Source organism: Trichechus manatus, unplaced genomic scaffold (genome assembly GCF_000243295.1).
Source record: "Trichechus manatus latirostris isolate Lorelei unplaced genomic scaffold, TriManLat1.0 scaffold00121, whole genome shotgun sequence".
NCBI classification, from domain to species: Eukaryota; Metazoa; Chordata; class Mammalia; order Sirenia; family Trichechidae; genus Trichechus; species Trichechus manatus.
In genome coordinates, this window is record NW_004444057.1 from 5,590,726 (window position 1) to 5,606,182 (window position 15,457).

Here is a 15,457-nt window from a genome sequence, read left to right on the forward strand (position 1 = left end):
GTCTCTGCAGCTGGTCTCTCCTTCCTTGGTTGTGGTGGGCTCTTTTCTCTTTCCTGCCTCTAGGGTCAATCATTTCAAGCCCAACAGGATGGCAAAAACTGACCAATCCCTTTTGTGAGCCAAAATTACTCTATCACACGGTCCTGCCCAATCACTTGGGTGGGATTTACAAGACCATGGCTAGAAAGGCCACACATAAGTAATCAATCGCTCTGCACCTCCTATCCCTGGAAACTTTACCTCCAGAAATTCCATCAAAGTTCCTGGCCTGGGTAACGTAGAGAGTGTGATATCAAACTTCTAAAACTAAGACACTTGGCATAATACGATGAGGCCTGAATCAAAACTCCATTTTGTTACAAGCTCCTGCTCCTGTATTCCTGAGAATGTAACCTTGATTTCTTCCTATTCATATGTACATGGCCTTGGGTCTCTAGCTGGGTGGGACCAGAAGACCCTGGCCCCCTATCAATCATCTTGTTAAACAGGCCTGATACTTGCCCCAAGCCACTCTTAAGTAAGTAATGGTGGGGGTCAGGAATTCAGTTTAGCAGCTCTTAGTAAATAAGGGTGGGGGTCAGAAATGTGATTGCCCGAGAACGAATTTACTCAATACGTTCTAGGAAGAAGGCAGTTCCTGATGATGTACCCACCTTGTGACCATGTGACCATCACGCATTCCCCTTTTCCAGCTTTATTATAAAAGCACACCTCTCCCTCCATGGTTGGGGGTACTCGGTAGATTCCTCTCTTCCCCACTTATACTTTAACAGAGTGAGCATTCTTACTCTTAAGACAACCGAAAGGGCTATCCCTGGACTTAGGCTTACCTGTCTGTACTCTGGTGAGTGAAACAGTTATACTGTGTCTTTTGAAGGGTGACTACATTAATATCAATGGTTTTGTACTATTATTTAGTATTTTTTTCAAAACTCATCAGATTTCTTTAGTTTTAAAAAATGAAATATTTCAAGTATATAAACACCAAATTTGGCGAAAAATGTTCTCAACTCTTCCCTTTTTAGCATTACATGCTGGATAAGGTTACATACAACTAACTTGAGGCCAAATGTGACTTAAAATACATACAATTCCAAAGAATGATGAACAATGAAGTAATTTGTTTTGGACTAATAAACTAGTTTCAGCTGAATTATTTCTAAGATTTTTAAATGAACCAAATATATTTAACAACAACAACAAAACCTAGAAACTCACATATTGTAAGAATTTGACAAATTCCTTTTTCTATGCTAGAAAGATACCAAAACACAAACTGTTCCAAGCACTGAAATCATAGCACTGACACTTTTCTTGTGTAACATTAATTTCTGAGATCTTAAGTACTTATCTAACTAAACCTAAAGACAAAAGAGCAACAATTTAGTGCTTTGAAAAAAATCCTATAAAATGTCCTAAACATCGCTAATACTTATTTTAATTCTAATCTCTTTTCATATCCTTAAAGACTAAGAAGTACACTATAATTTATGCGTCAAGAGATAGGCTTTGTGAGGAAAAAGTAGAGATTTCCTTTACATGCTTTCAAAATTTAGTCTTTAAGCTTAGTACAAATACTCCACTACATTTTCTTAAGAACACATTATGTCTTCAGAACTGAAATAGTAAAGATATTCCTAAACTGGATCTAAATTTTATGTGAAAATCAAAAAAAGGCTTATAATCCTAACTGCTGTTTCCATATTTGTATAGCAAAGCATATTTGCAAAAACATTAGAGAATCTGGCACATCTCCAACATTTTAAAAGATACTTAACCATTCCTTTCTTAAAAGATACAAAGTGTGACTGAAAACATTAGATTCACTGGAATCTGGAAACACAGCTTTAATAATATTGGATGGACTAAGGAGCTTTGGTGGTGCAGTAATTAGAGTGCTCAGCTGCTAACTGAAAGGTAGGTGGTTCAAACTCACCAGCAGCTCTGCGGAGAAAGATGTGGCAGTCTGCTTCCATAAAGATAACAGCCTTGGAAACCCAATGGGGTAGCTCTGCTCTGTCTTATAGGGCTGCTGTGAGTCGGAATCCACTCAAGGGCAATGGTTTTTGTTTTTTTTTCATTCCTCCTGTTGCTAGAACATGCCCCTGAGGGCATGTGAGTCTTACAAGGCACAGCAGCTGCCTTGAGCAAAGCAAAAGCAGGGCTTAGTAATACCTCATGTGAAAATGATTTGGGGAAATGTAGCCAGCAGTTATATCAGTATACATCTATTCTGATGTGTCCACCAAGAAAAAGATCAGTATAATCTTGGTCTACATTAACAGGAAAGCAGAGATGACAGTCAGCTCTCTTTCTACTCCTGAAGCATGCTTTGAATTCTGGGTGTCAGATCTTATAAGGGAAAGAGACAACTGCAAAGTGCTCACAGAGAGAAACCAGAAGAGTGAAGGGCCTGGACACATGTCGTGCAAGGAACAGTTGAGTAAAGTAACCCAGACGTGGTTAGCTTTGAAAAGAGAAGTCTCAGTTATGCTGACTTTCTTTAAATTATTTTATTTTATTTTTATTGTACTTCAGGTGAAGGCTTACAGAACAAATAGTTTCTCATGAAACAGAAGTACACATGTTGTTTTACGACATTGGTTAACAACCCCACAACGTATCAACCCTCTAACTTCTCAACCTTTTTTTTTTTGTGAAAATACATATAGCCAAAGATAAACCATTTCAAAAATTTCTACATGCACAGTTCAGTGACATCGACTACGCTCTTCGAATTGCTGTTATTCTCACTTAAGATGAAGGCTTACAGAACAAAATAGTTTCTCATTTAACAGTTACTACACATGTTGCCCTATGACAATGGTTAACAATCTCACAACACATCAACAATATCCTTACTCAACCTTGGGTTCCCTATCACCAGCTTCCTTGTCCCCTTCTGCTTTCTGGCCCTTGTCACTGGACTCCTGTATCTCGTTAGTCTCATTTGGTTTTACGGGGCTGTCCACTCCCATGCTGAACCGTGAACCTTGGAGGTAACTTCACCACTGAGCTAAAAGGGTGTCTGGGGGCCATACTCTCGGGGTGTCTTTAAATTTTTGAGAGATATTTTGTGGAAAATGCGTTAGGCTGAGCCTACATTGCCTCAGATATAGAACTTAGCCCAAAGGGTGGACTTGACAGGGAGACAAATTAAGGCTTAATTTCCAAAATATCATTTTATTAATGCTTTCCAAAAATGACATGAAGTGCTTCAGAGAATAGTGAGCACCTAGTCTCCAGATCTGGTGAAACAGGCTGGATGACTCTTGGCAGAGAGACTTAAGCATGGGGTATGTTTCTAACAAGATGATCTTTAAAGTTATCTCCAATGGCCAAAGTGAAAATTCTGGGATTTCAGAGCAACAGTGTAAATGTTCTTCTGTTCTGTTCGAAATAACTGAGGTAACCCATACTATAATTCGGGGTGTAAGTAATATCCCCCACTTGCACATCCTTGGATTATCAGTAAATTCAGTTCCCCTCCTGGGTCTCCTTCCCTAATATGTTTAGGAATCCCCCAGAGGGCGTCTTCATTTCAAGTGGCAATCCTTGCCCATGTCTCACTGCTGGAGCCAAATCTCAGGTGTCCAGCCCCCACCCCCATCTCCCTCATCCTCGCCTTGGGGACATCTGCATCTAGAGACGGTTACTCTGGAGTAGAAGGAGCTTCCACACTGCTGTTGCTGCAGTCAGAGGAAGGAGGCTTGGTATCCCAGCTGAAACCTGGAAAGTCAAGGAGTTTCTCTGCTCACATCTGGGGCCATCACATGCCATTGCTTGTCATGCCCAAAGCAACAGGGCTGAAACCATGTGTCTGACTAATACAGACCCTTATCACACTCCTGGCAGTTCTGAGCGATGTTTCATGGAGCAAGGAAGAGCAATACCCACCCTGGTCAGCCTCAGGGCCTGGACTCCCAATTAGTCGGCCCTTTAGACTTAATTACACAGTCACTTCCCAGGGTGCAAGCTAGATTCTGGTCTATACGTCCCCAAGGCTTATTCCCTTTTCACTACTCTAGGCTGCCCAGAGTAAGATGTCATCAAGAAATATGAAAGACTTGCTGCATCCCCATGAAGCCTGCAAATAAAATTGACAAGGATTCCCATATCAGATTACTCAACTAAATTAAGAGAACAAGGACCACTTTAACCCAAATAACTAGTTTTAAAAATTATCCTGCATGTACTAATCAACTGGGAAATTGTTGCTCAGAGATATTATAGTATAGTGGTTAGGAATGAGGGTTCTGGTGCCAGTCTGCCTGGATTCAAGTCCCAGACACCTTACTGATCTTCTCAAAGCCTCTGCTTCCTCATCCCTGTTTAGGGATTAAAATAGCATCTACCTCATTGGATGCCTGTGAAGATTAGATAAAATGATGCATATAAAAGCAGAGTTTGACAAATCATGAGCATTCAATAATTCTGGTTATTAACCAGATGCTTCTCAAGAAGATACCTGGTGCTCAGGTGCAACTAGGAATACCTGAACAAAAGGCTTTATGCTAAAACCTATTCTAGTAACTTAGGGGTTAGTCTTATATACTATCTAGTTATCTCCTTTTTCTTTTCTTCTTCATTTTATTTTATTGTGTTTTAGGTGAAAGTTTACGGTGCAAATTAGTTTCTCATTCAAAAATTTATACACGAATTGTTCTGTGACATTGGTTGCAATCCCCGCAATGTGCCAGCACTCTTCCCCTTTCCAGCTCGGGTTCTGTGCACCCATTTGTCCAGCTTTCCTCTCCCTTCTTGCCTTCTTGTCTTAGCTTTTGGACAGGTGTTGCCCATTTGGTCTTGTAGATTTGACTGAAGGAAGAAGCACATCTCACGTGTGTTATTTTTTGTTTTGTAGGCCTCTCTAATCTTTAGCTGAAAGGTAGACTTCAGGAGTGACTGACTTAGCAGGGTGTCCAGGAGCCATATTCTCGGGGGTTCCTCCAGTCTCTGTCAGACCAGTAAGTCTGGCCTTTTTTTGTGAATTTGAATTTAGTTCTACATTTTTCTCCTGCTCTGTCTGGAACCTTCTATTGTGATCCTTAGCAGAGTGGTCGGTGGAGGTAGCCAGGCACCATCTAGTTCTTCTTGGCTCAGGCTGGTGGAGGCTGTGGTTCATGTGGTCTATTAGTCCTTTGGACTAATATTTTCCTTGTGTCTTTGGTTTTTTTATTGTCCTTTGCTCCAAATGGGAAGGGATCAATAAGTATATCTTAGATGACTGCTTGCAAGTTTTTAAGACCCTAGATGCTACTCACCAAAGTACAATGTAGAACATTTTCTTTATAAACTATGTTATACCAATTGACCTAGATGTTCCCCAAGACCATGGTCCCCAGCCCTCAGCCTCAGCAACTCAGTCCCTCAAGGTGTTTGGATGAGTCTAGGAAACGTCTATGACTTTGCCTTGGTCAAGTTGTGCTGACTTCCCCTATATTGTGTGTTGTCTTTCCCTGCACCAAAGTTAACACTTGCCTACTATCTAGTAAGTGATTTCTCCTCCTCATCCATTCCCTCCTTCGTAACCATCAAAGATTTTCTTTTTCTGTGTATAAACCTTTTCTTGAATTTTTATAATAGTGGTCTCATACAATGTCCTTTTGTGATTGACTTATTTCACTCAGCACAATGTCCTTTTTCTTTGTTATCATTCATAGGATTGAATTTTCTCCTTATACTTACTTCAGTATAAAAAAAAGTTGTCTGTCAAGTGAATCTGACTTATGGTGACCCCATGTGTGTCAGAGTAGAACTACGCTCTGTATGGTTTTCAATAGTGATTTTTTGGAAATAGATCTCCAGGCCTCTCTTCTGAGGTACTTCTGGGTGGACTCGAACTGCCAACCTTTCAGTTTTAGCAGCTGAATGCACTAAATGTTTACACCACCCAGGACTCCTATCTTCCGTATGTTGTTGTTGTTAGGCGTCATTGAGTTGATTTCATCTCATAAGTGACCCCATGTGACAGAGTAGGACTACCCTATAGAGTTTTCTTGACTGATATCTTTATGGGAGCAGATTGCCAGTCTTTTCTCTTGTGGAGCCGCAGGTGGGTTAGAATCACTGACCTTTCGGTTAGCATCTGTATGGTTAATCATTGCATCATAAGGGCTCCTTCATCTTCAGTATAGCTGTCCTCAAATCTTCTTGTACCCATAACAAGACTTCTAAAATCACAGGGAAATCTAGGTTGGTCATTTTCAAAAAGCTCATCTGGATTTAATCCAGTACTTGAACCTAGGCCTTTTCCATAGGGTATGCCCTACCCCAAAGGACTTGGAGGCCAATCCCTCCTTCGTTTGTACTCCTTGTATGCTGGAATTCCCTTGAGGAGCCCGTTTTCCGGACCTACGTATTTGGGACCCTTCCCCCTCTGCCCTTCGAAAGTGGACTACTCCACTGATGTGTGGGTTCCCAGGCCCGAGGAGTGGGCCAGAGGGTGGATGGAGCTTGGACAGGAAGACCCAGTATCCCCACAGGTCCACGTGATCTCCCTTGTGGCCAGGACAGCTATGGGGTTGTACGAGAAGGAGGAATTGCCGGGAGGGGCTGGGATCTGGGACTGGGACGACCCACTCTTCCTCCCTTGTTGGGGCTCACATGTTTGGAAGTTCTAAATCAGTGTTTAGTGTTTTAGATCGTTATGAAGGTAGATTTGTCTGGGTATAAATAATTGTGCCTTAAATGCTCTTGCACATGTATAATTGGAATGTTCCCAGATTCCCTTGGTTGTTGTTGTTTGTGCTGTCCAGTCCATTCTGAGTCATACTGACCTTATGTATTACAGAATAGAACTGCCTCATAGGGTTTTCTTGGCTGTAATCTTTATGGAAGCAGATGGCCAGGCCTTTTCTTCTGAGGTGCTGCTGAGTGGATTCAAACCACCACCAGTTACCAGTGGAGCACAAACCATTTGTGCCACCCAGGAACCTTCCAAATTCCCTTACTTTCTGGATTACTTTTAAAAAACCAGACAAAGAAAACAATTGTGTCTCATGCCATATAACTGTAGGATGTTTGGCACCCTCTCGGGAGTTGTAAGAACCACTGGGATGTAGGTGGATGGGAGGTGGTAGTTAAATTCACCTAGAGATTTCTGCTACCTCAGTCCCAACTGGCCACTTCCATATCATTCTCCTGTGCTCCTGTTTGTTCCCCTCACCCCTTATCCTCCAGCAGGAACTCAAGACACCACTATCCTTAGCATTTTTTGTGTGGTATAGATTTTAACTGAAACTCTGGGAAACTAGAGTTTAATCCCTTGCAGAAAAAGAAACAAATTAGAACTGATCAGACATTGCTGGTCTTCCAGTTCACTGTCTTGACCACAAGGACCAGCTTACTTTTCGTCTCTTGTCCAAGGCTCCCAGTTGCTTTCATGCTACTACAGCCCCTTCCCCATCACATCTTCTCTTGTTTCTGAGTTCAAGGGCCTCCACCACCTGGTGCTACAAAGCTGAATCTGAAAATTTGCATTTGTTATTCAAAATGACTTACCTTATTTTTTTTCCAGTCCGTCCCATTCAGACTAGCCCAGGACCTTCCGTCTCACAACAAAAAGACACATTAAAGTATGAAAAAAAAAAAAAATTAGTGTGTGTGAGAGAGAGAAGATGGAGAAGAAAAAAGATGAAAAGGAGGAGGAGGAGGAAATAGAAGAAGGAAGGAGTGGGGGAAGGGGAGGAGGAGGGAGAAGGAAGAATTTTTTTAAAAAGGAATTTCCTACTTAACAGACTGCTTATTGTCTAGTTCGGCCAGATGCAAATTTTCTTTCCTTTACACACAGGTCTTTGCTCACATTCCTGATTATTTTCTTAGGCTGAATCCCCAGAAATAAACTGCTGTGGCAAAGAGCATGAACATTTGTTAAGCTGTTTGAGACACATGATCATGTTCCCTTGCTACAGCTCCTTTGGCCTGTTGGTGGTAAGCTCCCCTGACTTGATTCAGGCATTTTACAGGCGGCTTAACTTACCTTGCTGGCCCACACTCATGTTCACAAAGTTTGGTGAGATAAAAAGTTATTCCTTGCCACCCTACCCCTAGAACAATCTAGAGACTCTTACAGTAGATGGCAAAAATCCTTTCACTGAAATACTCATCTTTTGTGCTGTTTTCATGTGTTGGTGTCTTGTGGACACACTTTTATTCACTTCTATTTCTAGGGTCAGGAAAGCTCATGAATCAGAAGAGTTATATATAAAACAGGTCATTTTCAGACAAACAAATAAGCAAAGAACTTGATGTAAGGAGTAAATAGTAATCGTTTCTTTTTCTCCCCCTAAATGCATACTTCGTTGCTCCAACACCTTTCATTTAGTAACCCATCTTTCCCCCAAAGATTAGAAACATCTCTATATCACTTAGAAAAACTCCCTAATGTACTAAGGTCCACTTGTAGACCCTGTTCTGTAAAGCTCATCTATCCCTCTAGTCCTGTTCCAGCGCTAGCCTGGTTGATGTACTCCAGTTTATAACATGTAGCAGCTGGAAGGGCTAGTACCTCCCACGGTTAATATATTTTTTTATTTTTCCTGGATGTTCTTATAGTTTTATTCTTCTAAATGAGTTTTAGAGTTATGTAGTTCCATAAAAACAAATCAACAAAGCAAACAAAACAAAACACCTGTTCATTCACGTCTATTTGGGATTGCATTGAATTTAGAAGTTAGTTTAGGGAAAATTGACATCGTTGTAACATAAAGTCTTTCTGTCTGAGAACTAGTTATATGTTTCTATTTATCTATTATTTTATCAGCAGTATTTTTTTAAATAAACATTTTATTTTAGAATAGATTTAGATTTAGAGAAATGTTGCAATGACAGTACAGAGTTCCCATATTCCCCGGTTTATTATTAATATTTTCCATCAGTATGGTACATTTGTCACAATTAATGAACCAAAACTGATTATTATTAACTAAATTCCACACTGTACTCAGGTTTCCTTAATTTTTACTGACTGTCCTTTTTCTGTTCCAGAATTGCATCCAGGACCCATATTACATTTAGTCGTCATGCCTTTTTAGCCTCCTCTTGGCTGTGACAGCTTCTCAGTAAAAAAAAAAGTTTTAAAGTTTTCTTCATAGCAGGCCTGCACATTTCTTGTTAAATTTGTTGTTAAACTTTTTATCTTTTTGGTTGTTGTTTTTTTGAATAGTTCCTTTTCTTCACTTTTAAAGGTTCTAACCAGATGTTATTATTGTATGTAGGAAAGCTTCTTCTTCTTCTTTTTTTTTTTTTTTTTTGGAATGATCAATCTCAGCTTGCAACAATTAATACTCCATTAACAGTATTAAATAATAATGATCACAGAGAGCACTATTCCTTGTCTTATTTTTTTTATCATTGCGAAAATATATACAACACAACATTTGCAAATTCAACCTTTTTTAGGCATACAATTTAGTGATATCAATTACATCAATCATGCTGTGCAACAATCACCCATAATCATTGCGAATTTCCCATCCTCATAAGAAAAAGCTCACTGCTTCCTAAACAATCTCTTCCCTTTTCTGCCTCCCTGTTACCCCTGGTAACTGCTAATAAACTTTAGTCTCTATACATTTCCTATTTTTGTTATTTCATATAGTGAGACATCCTTCCTTGTCTTATTACTGGTATTAATAGGAATGCTTCTGGTATTTTGCCATTAAATATAATATTTGAGATATGCATATTTTTTTTAATCAGATCAAGAAGATATCTATCTTGTCCTAGTTGAAATTCTTGGTTGCAAACACCAGAAATAAAATCTGGGTAACTTAAGGGAAGAAAAATCAGAAGTTTACTTGATGGCTCATGGAATCCCTGAGAAAGCCAAAGATTCAAACTCAGTCTATAAGAAAAAGAAAGACTGAGAAGCCAGAACTGCAGCCAAAATAATACCCCAGGAGGAGTCAGGCTGAGATGCCACAGGGAGTCAGGTTGGGATGCCATAGCAGACACTGAACACTGTCTCTGCTATTGCCACTAGACTGGATTATAACTCTCTCCGCTGCTTTGTATTATCCCTCCTAGGCCAGGCTTGGGTTGATGTCTTCACTGTGGCTCACAGGTCAGGAAAAGCAAGTGACTGGCTTTTCTAGTGGGACCCTGTGTTCCACTGAGACTCACACAATGGCTGATTCCCCAAACCCCAGAATAAGATGCTGATGCTCCATAGCTAAAAATAGAAATGACAAATATTTACTGCACATCTATTCTGATATTACTAAAAAAATTTTTCCAGGAGTAAATGTTGATTGCCTTTTTAGCATTTAAAATGATCATATGATTTTTTTTTTTTAAATTGTACTTCAGGTGAAGGCTTACAGAACAAATAGTTTCTCATGAAACAGTAGTATACATATTGTTTTATGACATTGGTTAACAATCCCACAACATGTCAACCCGCTAACTTCTCAACCTTTTTTTTTTTGGTGAAAATACACGTAGCCAAAGATATACCGTTTCAAAAATTTCTACATGCACAGTTCAGTGACATTGACTATGCTCTTCCCATTGTACTGTTATTCTCACTTAAGATGAAGGCTTACAGAACAAAATAGTTTCTCATTTAACAGTTACTACAAATGTTGCCCTATGACAATGGTTAACAATCTCACAACACATCAACAATATCCTTACTCAACCTTGGGTTCCCTATCACCAGCTTCCTTGTCCCCAAAAATATGGAATGCTTCACGAATTTGCGTGTCATCCTTGCGCAGGGGCCATGCTAATCTTCTCTGTATCGTTCCAATTTTAGTATATGTGCTGCCGAAGTGAGCAGTCATATGATTTTTTGCTTCAGCTCTATTACTATACCAAAAACAAACAAACAAAAAAACAAACAAACCAGTTGCATGGGGTAGATTCTGACTTCTGGTGGAAGCAAATTGCCAGGACTTTCTTCCGAGGCATCTCTGGGTGGGTTCAAACCGTCAACCTTTTTGTTAGTAGTTGAACACTTAACCATTTGTGCCACCTAGGGATGCCTCTATTACTGTAGTTACTGTATTTATAGATTTCCTAATGTTGAACAATCATCCCATTCATGAGAAAAAAACCATTTGGTTGTGCTGTATTATTTTAACGTACAGCTGGATTTTATTTGCTGTTATTTTATTTAGGATTTTTCATGGATAATTCATAAGGGAGATTGGTGTGTACATCCTTTTCAGTATTTGGTGTCAATGTTTTGATCTCATTATAAGATAATTTGGACAATTCCCTTCCTTATCTATTCTCTGGAGCAGATTAAATACTTGCAAACACTTGTATCAAAAGAAGATGGAGGCACTTCACCAAAGAAGACATTCAGGCAGCTACCAGATACATGAGAAAATGCTCATGATCATTAGCCATTAGAGAAATGCAAATCAAAACTACGATATCATCTCACCCCACAAGGCTAGTATTAATGCAAAAAACACAAAATGATAAATGTTAGAGAAGTTGTGGAGAGACTGAAACACTTATACACTGCTGGTGGGAATGTAAAATGGTACAACCACTTTGGAAATAGATTTGGCGCCTCCTTAAAAAGCTAGAAATAGAAATACCATACGATCCAGCAATCCCACTCCCTGGAATATATCCTAGAGAAATAAGAGCCGTCACACGAATAGATACATGCACACCCATGTTCATTGCAGCACTGTTCACAATAGCAAAAAGATGGAAACAACCTAGGTGCCCATCAAACAAATTATGGTATATTCACACAATGGAATACTACGCAACAATAAAGAACAATGATGAATACATGAAACATCTCACAACAAGGATGAATCTGGAAGGCATTAGGCTGAGTAAAATTAGTCACAAAAGGACAAATATTATAGTAGACTAAGAACTCAAGAAAAGATTTAAACACAGAAGAAAACATTCTTTGATGGTTATGAGGGTTGCGGGGGGGAATGGACTAACTAGATAGTAGACAAGAATTGTCTTAGGTGAAGGGAAGGACAGTACACGATACAGAGGAAGTCAGCACAACTGGACTAAACCAAAAGCTAAGAAGTTTCCCGAACACAACCAAACACTATGAGGGACAGAGTAGCAGGGGCAGGGGTCTGCGGGCCATGGTTCAGGGGACATCTAGGTCAATTGGCATAACAAAGTTTATTAAGAAAATGTTTTGCATCCCACTTTGGTGAGTGGCATCTGGGGTCTTAAAAGCTTGCGAGTGACCATCTAAGAAGCATCAATTTGTCCCAATCCACCTGGAGCAAAGGAGAATGAAGAACACCAAAGACACAAGGAAATATTAGCCCAAGAAACAAAAGGGCCACATAAACCAGAGACTCCATCAGCCTGAGACCAGAAGAACTAGGTGCTGCCCAGCTACCACCAATGACTGCCCCGACGGGGAACTCAACAGAAAGTCCCTGATGGAGCAGAGAAAAGTGGAGTGCAGAACACAAATTCTAGTAAAAAGACCAGACTTAATGGTCTGACTGAGACTAGAGGAACCCAGAAGATATGGCCCCCAGACTCTCTGTTAACCCAGAACTAAAACCATTCCCAAAGCCAACTCTTCCGGCAAAAATTAGACTGAATAATAAAACATAAAATAATACTCGTGAAGAGTGTGCTTCTTAGTTCAAGTAGATACACGAGACTAAATGAGCAGCTCTTGTCCAGAGGCAGGATGAGAAGGCAGAAAGGGACAGGAGCTGGTTGAATGGACACAAGAAACGTGGAGTGGAAGGGGAGTGTGCTGTCACATTGCAGGTATTGTAACTGAGGTCACATTAAGAATACGTGTATAAATTTTTGTATGAGAAATTAACTTGAGCTGTAAACTTTCACCTAAAGCACAATAAAAAGAAAAGAAAAAAAGTCTTGAACCAGAAATGAAGACTTTTGAAGAAGAGAAGTGAGAAGACTGGAGAGAAGCAGAATTGAGAGATGATGTTGTCCTACGGAAAGAAAGTCAATAGTTAAATTTGCCATTCTCATAAGGCCATGCTGGTTTTTTTTTTCCTTCCCAGAAATTGGTTCCATTCAATCTTATTGTTTTGTTTTGTTTTTTAACTGAATTCCTTTTTAACTTAAGCTAGTGGAGTGAGCTTCTGTAGTATATAACAAAAAGCTTTTGATAAGAACACCATCTTTTTATATTCAACTCAATTTTACCCCTTCAACTCCCCAGCCATCTCTCTTCCACAACTCCTATCTTTTTCTGCTCTTCCCAGTAGAACAGCCCCTCTATGATCATGAAACCAAAAAAAAAAAAAAAATCAGATGCTGCTGAGTTGGTTCAACTCATGGAGGCCCCATGTGTGCAGAGCAGAACTGCTCCATAAGGATTTTAAGACTGTGTCTTTTTGGAAGCAGATCTCCATGTCTTTCTTCTGAGACACCTCTAGGTGAGTTCAAATTGCCAACCTTTTGGTTAGTAGTAGAGTGCTTGACCATTTGCACCACGCAGGGACTCCTCTATGATCATATCCCTTATATAGCCTGTATATGCTGCCTTCACAACCCCGACAACACTTTGCTGAAAGTATTTTTATGTGTCTGTTTCAATTACGGTGTTAGTGAAGAATATTGAATATACCATGGACTGCCAGAAGAAAGAACAAAACTGTCTTGGAGAAATACAACCAGAATGCTGCTTAGAATGATGGCAGGACTTTTTCTCATGTACTTTGGACATGTTATCAGGAGGGATCAGTCTCTGGAGAAGGACATCATGCTTGGTAAAGTAGAGGTTCAGTGAAAAAGTGGAAGATCCTCAGTGAGATGGACTGACACAGTTACTGCAACAATGGACTCAAACATAGCAACAATTGTGAGAATGCAGCAGGACTGGGCAATGTTTCGTTCTGCTGTACATAGGGTTGCTATGAATTGGAACTGACTCAATAGAACCTAAAAACAACAGCAGGTCCCCCATGTTAGATGGCAATGTTTTCTTAAGAGATGGATTTTATTTTTTGACATTTATATCCCTAGCACTTAACAGAATGTCAAGCACATAACTGAGTGCTTGATAAATGCTCATTGAATAAATAACTGAAGGAATAAATGAGTAATAATTTTAAAAAGATGGAAAGAATACACAGAGTCACTGTACCAAAAAGAACTGGTTGACGTTCAACCATTTCAGGAGGTAGCAATTGATCAAGAACGGATGGTGCAGAAGGAAGAGGTCCAAGCTGCACTGAAAGTACTGCAAAAAACAAGTCTCCAGGAATTGATGGAATACCGATTGAGATAGTTCAACAAATGAATATAGTACTGGAGGTGCTCACTTGTCTATGCCAAGAAATTTGGAAGACAGCTACTTGGCCAACTGACTGGAAGAGATCCATATTTCTACCCATTCCAGAGAAAGGTGATCTAAGAGAACATGGAAATTATCGAACAATATCATTAATAGCACATGCAAGTAAAATTTTGCTGAAGATCATTCAAAAGCAGTTGCAGCAGTACATCGACAGGTAACTGCCAGAAATTTAAGCCAGGTTTCAAAGAGGACATGGAACAAGGGATGTCATTGCTGATGTCAGATGGATCTTGGCTGAAAGCAGAGAACACCAGAAAGATGTTTACCTGTGTTTTACTGACTATGCAAAGGCATTCATTTGACTGTGTGGATCATAACAAATTATGGATAACATTGCAAAGAAAGGGGACTCCAGAACACTTAATTATGCTCAGAAGGAACCTATACATAGATCAAGAGGCAGTCATTCAAACAGAGCAAGGGAATACTGCATGGTTCAAAGTCAAGAAAGCTGTGCATCAGGGTTGTATCCTTTCACTACACTTATTCAACCTGTACGCTGAGCAAATAATCAGAGAAGCTGGACTATATGAAGAACGAAGCATCAGGACTGGAGGAAGACTCATTAACAACCTGTGATATGCAGATGACACAACCTTGCTTGCCAAAAGTGAAGAGGACTTGAAGCACTTACTGATGAAGATCAAAAACTACAGCCTTGAGGTGGGACCAATATGGCGGAGTAGTCAGACACTTCCTGTGGTCCCTCTTACAACAAAGACATGAAAAAACGAGTGAATAGATTTGTATATGACAATTTAGGGGCCCTGAATATCAAAGGCAAAGTTGAGGAATCGGACTGAGTGGCGGGGGGAAGGAGACACAGTTTGGAGGCAACAAGGAGTTGCCAGACCAGACCCAGTGGGAGCCGGCGCCTTTCAGGCTGGATTGGTTTGAGTGCGTGGTGAGGCAAGCAGTGGCACTTAGAGGTGTTTTCCACATCAGGAGAGGCCCAGCAGCAGAGAGTCTACTCGGGCATCCAGAACCAGTGAAAAGCAGTGATCAATCGGCATAAGATAAGTACTTGCGTATGGCCTACCATGCAGATAACAAACACCCTCTTTGGGAAAAAGCTCTCTCCCATTTACCTTCCCCTCCCCATTCTGCACCAGGTCCCAGGCCAGCTTCAGGATTGCTGAGTCCCCTGGGCCAGAAGTCATGCGCCCT

The 15,457-nt window shown here is 40.2% G+C and overlaps 1 non-coding gene across 1 annotated transcript; it reads right to left on the reverse strand.

Annotated features, from left to right (window-relative positions):
* Positions 1-10,676: 10,676 nt before the first annotated feature.
* Positions 10,677-10,783, reverse strand: LOC111822034 (U6 spliceosomal RNA). The gene has a single exon (XR_002825320.1). It is a non-coding gene; the product is annotated as a U6 spliceosomal RNA (small nuclear RNA).
* Positions 10,784-15,457: the final 4,674 nt, after the last annotated feature.